We start from the raw sequence: 6,482 nt of genomic DNA, 5'->3' as shown, positions 1-6,482 counted from the left end.
AATGGCAAAGAATATGTAAATTTATTCAGAATCCCTTTCCAGGTGTAATGGCTTATAATTGTGGAATAAAATGACTTGTGTTATTTTTGGATATTCATCTCTGAGACTATTATTGTGGTGTGTGTATATTGTGGGGTCATAATACGCAGTAGTTGGTTGATTATTAAGATTAAGTATTATTAAGGGAAATGGAACTCGTGACAACCCGGATCCCCGGCCCCGGATTTGGGGGTGTTACATTCTTGCTTGGAAATGAAAAGTCAAGTTTTGTGTTATGATTTGCTTGGCTTGGTTGATATTGGTTTGTTTGTTAATTTACTTTTTACCATGGTAAAAAATGAATGGTTCACAATCAACCAACCAATCCCTCCTATTTGTCATGCTTAAGTCACCATGCTTATGTCATCTTTCTCATGTCATCTTCTTCTTGTTGGTGTGATGACATCATCATCCACTAACCACTTTGATTAACTCTTAATTACTTGGCTAATGATCACTTATCTGTTATACGGTCCACTTAACTTTCGTTCTCGTTTATCGTTTGAGGGATCATACCCGGGATCTTATTACTTGGGTTCCCCTAAACCTTTTTCAATATTTTATATTCCTTTTATGATCCTCTCTTATAATCTTTGAATTAAAATCCTTTTAATCATGTTACCTTATACTCAATTCTTTCTGTATCTGGTGGATTTTCGGGAAAAATCAAAGTGTTCGAATTTGGATTCTGACGATCTTTACATACACTTATATACCATATAGAGTACTAATAAAATCTCGGAATCTCAATAAAAGAACCCCTACATAATGTGGCATGAAAAGTTTTCTTATTCAGCATAATCAGCAAAATCACTATTCATAAGGGTTACAAAAAGTCCAAAATTTTTGGGGTTATTACACTTTATTTCTTTCAAATTCATTTACCTCTACCTGCATTGTTTGCACCCAATCAGCATCTTGAAGAGCTTCTTCCACTTTCTTTGGTTCAACCTGAGAAAGAAAAGAGTGATAGAGACATTTATTTGATGTTTTCGTTCTAGTTCTTATACCTGCTTCAGGATCTCCAATAATCAAGTCATGTGTATATGCTTTACTCCACTTCCTTGCAGATGGAAGATTATCTCTAGAACTGGATGCTCCCCCATGATCCATGTTGTCTCCATCATTATTTTCTGATGCTCCCCCTGAAATTATGCTCTCTGAGTTGGATCCTTCAAAATTTGAGTTTCTAGAATTATCAGAATTTGGCCCATCAGAACTTGATGAATCAGAATTCGAGTTTCCAGAATTATCAGAACTTGGCCCATTAGAACTTAATGAATCAGAACTTGAATCAGAATGTGGTTGGATCTTCAATATGCTTCCCCTGCACAGGTGCATTTTCCTTTGGCGTAGTTACCACAGTTTCAATAATATCAAAGTTTAACCCATCAGAGTTTGCAGTATCAGGATTTAGACTGTCAGAATTTCCAGAATCAGAATTTAAAGCTTCATTCTCAAATCTCAGTTGATCATGATCATTGAAATCTTCAAGTCCAGTAATCTTCTTATCATCAAAAGAGACATTGATAGATTCCATGACAACCCTTGTTCTTAAATTGTAGACTCTGAAGGCTTTTGTGAAAAGTGGATATCCAACAAAAATTCCTAAATCAGCTTTTAGATCAAATTTGGATAGTTGTTCAGGATGAGTCTTAAGAACAAAACACTTGCATCCAAATACATGAAAGTACTTCGAATTTGCCTTCTTTTTCTTCACCATCTCATATGGTGTTTTTCCATGCTTGTTGATAAGTGTTGCATTCTGAGTAAAACAAGCAGTCTGAACAGCTTCAGCCCAAAAGTAGGTTGGTAACTTTGCTTCATCAAGCATAGTTCGTGCAGCTTCAATAAGAGTTCTATTCTTTCTTTCAACAACTCCATTTTGTTGTGGAGTTCCAGGAGCAGAAAATTCCTGCTTGATTCCATGGTCTTTGCAAAACTCTTCCATGATCAAATTCTTGAACTCAGTGCCATTATCACTTCTTATGATTTTCACAGAGTCTTTAACCAATTTATCCAGTTGTTTGACATGATCAATCAAGATAGATGTAGTTTCACTCTTTGTGTGCAAGAAATACACCCATGTGTATCTAGTAAACTCATCTACTATGACCATAGCATATTTCTTCTTTGCAATTGACATAACATTCACTGGACCAAATAGATCAACATGTAGTAGGTGATAAGGCTCAAGAATTGAAGATTCAGTCTTGCTCTTGAATGAAAATTTTCTTTGTTTTGCCTTTTGACATGAATCACAAAGGCCATCAGGAGTAAATACTGATTTCGGCAGTCCTCTCACAAGATCTTTCTTGACTAGTTCATTTATAATGCTGAAATTTAAATGAGAGGGTTTCTTGTGCCAATCCCAGCTTTCTTCAATTGATGCTCTACTTAACAGACAGATTGCAGAACCATCAGAACTTGTTGAAAGCTTGGCTTCATAAATTTTACCATGCCTGTATCCTTTCAGAACAACTTTGCCTGTAGATTTGCTTACAACTTCACAGTGTTCTTCAAAGAAATCCACATGATAACCTCTGTCACAGATTTGACTAACACTCAGCAGATTGTGTTTAAGTCTCGAGACTAGAGCTACTTTTTCAATGATGACATTCCCAATATTGATATTGCCATATCCCAGAGTTTTTCCCATGTTGTCATCTCCATAAGAAACACCTGGGCCAGCTTTCTCCACAAAGTCTGATAGCAGGGCTTTATTTCCAGTCATATGTCCTGAACATCCACTGTCCAGAACTAGAATGTTTTTCCTGTTGCCCTACAATCACAAAGACCACTAATGATTAGTTTTAAGGACCTAGACTTGCTTGGATCCTTTGGCCTTATTAAGTTTGTTAACATTTACAGCGGATTTAACATCCGAGTTTATGTTAACATTTTTCTTATCATAATTTACAGTATCAGACTTTGCATCAGAACTTACACTAGAAGGAATAATGCTAACTTTCTTTAAAGAAGGTTTTATTTGATAATAATTATAGTACAAACTATGATATTCCTGACAAGTATAAATGGAATGCCATAAACTACCACAATGAAAATAAGGATTTTATGGCTTAAACCTAACAGACTGACTTAACTCCTGACTTAGAAGGTAAGGAGTTTATATTATTATTCTTCCTGCAAAAAGAAGCCAGATGGTTAGAATTTCGACAGTTATAGCATTTCTTTCTAGGAGCATTAGGAACAGGCATATAATTATTGCTTTTATTCACACCTTCCTTTCCATTCCTATTTTTCCTAGGTGGTTTTACCTTGTTTACATTCTTAATCTCTTTCAGCTTATACTTAAGCTGCTTCTTTGTCATTAAGCCTATGTTAACTTCCATTGGCTTATCCTGTTTCAATTTGTCAGAAGTTGACTCTGCCTTAACTTCTGTCTTAGTTTCTTTCATCTTTTCAGAATCAGACTTTACAGATTTAGCTACAAACTTAACAGGATTTACCTTTGGCTTATTAGTCTGTTTAACAATAATTGGCTTAATTTGTTCAGTTCCTGTTTCACTTTTATCATCTCCATAACCTAAGCCCTCTTTCCAGTTTCCACTACTTAATAAATTCTGAGTTGTTTTGCCAAAGTTAGTCCAAGTCCTGATAATTTCTCTTTCCCTTTTCTAATTCAGTTTTTAGAGATTTCAATTTTAACACTTCATCTCTAACATAAAAAGCATCATCTCTTTCTTTCTAAGTTTGATGGAACATAACTAACTCATTTTCTAAATAGTCATTCCTTTTCTTAAAAGCCAGATTTTCAGAAGTTAACCTATCACATGTTAAGGTCTAATCTCTATAGCTAATGAATATGGTTTTAAGATAAGATCTCAACTTAGTAATATCATCAGTATAAAAAGCATAAGTTGTTTGAGGTACGTTTAACTCAGCAGCATCAGAACTGCTATCAGCATTTGCCATCAAGGCATAGTTCACCTCATTATCAGAATCTGAAGTGTCTGTCCAACATTTCTTCTTTGTAACAAGTGCCTTGCCTTTGTCACTTCTTCCTTTCTTGCAATCAGGAGATATGTGGCCTTTCTCACCATAATTGTAGCATTTAACATTTGAGTAATCTCCTATGTCAGACTTTCCTATTTTGCCTTCAGATTTTCTGAACCCCTTCTTATCAGAACTTCCACTTTTCCTGGAAAACTTCTTTCCCCTTCTAAATTTCCTGTAAGCTATCTTTGTGATACCCTTAACCATTAGAGCAGACAATTTCATCATCTCTTCATCAGCATCCATCTCAGATAGACATTCAGTTTCTGAATCCTCATCACTATCAGAACTTGATGACTCAGTATTGGGGGATTCCTCCTCAGCCTTAAGAGAAACTATTCTTGACTTTCTCCCATGCCTCTTGCTTCTTTGATCCATCTCAAGTTCTTGAGTTTTGAGCATACCATAAATTTCATCAAGAGTAGTTTCATCAAGAGCATAGTTGTCTCTTATAGTAGTTGCCTTCAAATCCTCTCAGGAAGAGCTAAAAGGAATTCAAGATTAGTATCTTCAAGATCATATTCCTTATCTACCAATGACAGATCATTCAAGAGTTTGACAAATCTGTCATATACACCAGTTAATGACTCATCAGGTTTTGAGTCAAAGTGCTCATACTCTTGAGTGAGTATAGTCCTCTAGTTCTTCTTAATTGAATCAGTCCCTTGGCATCTTATTTCCGAGGCATCATATATCTCCTTTACAGTCTTGCAGTTAATTACCCCGTTTGACATGACATTATCAATGGCACTATGCAACAAATGTCTTACGTTTGCATCCTTGGCAATAGATGAGATATCTTCAGCTGTATATTCACTTTTCTCCTTTGGCACAGTCTGTGCTGGCTGATCTGCAACTACAAAAGAGAGCTTGGTTGGCTTATGTGGACCTTCATTAATTCTATCAAGGTATTCTGGATCTGTAGCTTCCAGAAACATAGTCATCCTCACTTTCCATATGGGATACTCAGAAGATTTCAGTATGGGAACCCTAATGGTCTCATATCGATTATGGATTTGAGTCTTTGGAGTTTCTTCAGTTTTGGTGGGCTTGGTTGGAGTTTTTTCTTCTTCAGACATGATTGTTTTGGATCTTTACTGTATATGTGTTAACAAACCGCTCTGATACCACTTGTTAGGTCACAAACACTGTAGAAGGGTGTTGAATACGGTGTATACTACAATCAAGTCGAATTAAGAACACAAGTATAAAACACAGAATAATCTTATTAATAAAACAGTATTACAATGGAACCGTTCTCTCTCAGTGATGAACAAATATCACGAGAGCTTCTAGGGTGACAATAAATAATATTCTCGATTAAGATAACACTTATAGTGTAAACCCTATGCTGTGTTTATATAGACACACAATTACAAGATAAACTTCTAATTGATATCGAATATAAGTCTGCATCCTAAAATATATCAACTAGTTATCTTTTCTTCCAAGTATTCTATTCTTCATAGAATTCTTCTCCATGCATATCTCTTCTTGTGTTTGTCTTAATCTTCTTTCCTTCATTCAGTCACCTTCCTTATCTGAACGTCTTCTTAAGTCCCGATATTATCTCCTGATAAATATCTTCTGATAACTTAAGTTCTGATAACTTAAGTTCTGATATCTTAAGTTCTAACTTCAGTATAAATACTGATTTCCAGTTAAGTCCTGATTTGTCCTGTTAGTTAAGATCTAAAAACTAAACATAAATTATTATTAGACATGACATCACAAATATATCTAACATAAAATAACAAAGAAATTTATTTTGATTGGATATAGACATGAGAATATTTATGAAGCCAAACTTTATGCAAATGCTGATGGACCCAAGAATTGCTTAATAAGTAGATCATCGATAAATGAAAGTTGGAACTGGAACAAGAAGCTTTCTCATCTCAATTTCAACAATCTCAATGAATTGGTGAAGAAAGATTTGGTAAGAGGTCTACCAAATATGTATTACTCCCCTGATGGTTTGTGTGATTCCTGTCAACAAGCCAAGCAAATAAGGACGTCTTTTTAAACCAAGTCAAAATCATCCATCAAAAAGCCATACCAAATGTTATATTTAAATCTTTTTGGCCTTGTTAACATCATATTTATCAACAAGAAAAGGTACACCCTAGTTGTTGTTAGAGTTTACTAAATTTACATGGGTATTTTTCTTGCAACAAATATGAGACTCCGGATATTCTTCTGGATCACATGAGACTGATTGAAAATGGTTCCAAAAACAAAGTACAAATACTCAAAAGTGATAATGGTACTAAATTCAAAAATTCCAAGATGGATGAACTGTGCAGATACAAAGGAATCTCTCAAAAATTCTCATCTACAGGCACACCTCAACAAAATGGAGTTGTGGAAAGGAAAATAGGACATTGATTGAAGTTGGAAGAACAATGCTTGTGGAAGCAAATCTC

This window comes from Apium graveolens, chromosome 8 (genome assembly GCF_009905375.1).
Source record: "Apium graveolens cultivar Ventura chromosome 8, ASM990537v1, whole genome shotgun sequence".
Lineage (NCBI taxonomy): Eukaryota > Viridiplantae > Streptophyta > Magnoliopsida > Apiales > Apiaceae > Apium > Apium graveolens.
The sequence above is the reverse complement of the archived record's forward strand: the minus strand, read 5'-3'. Positions refer to the sequence as shown.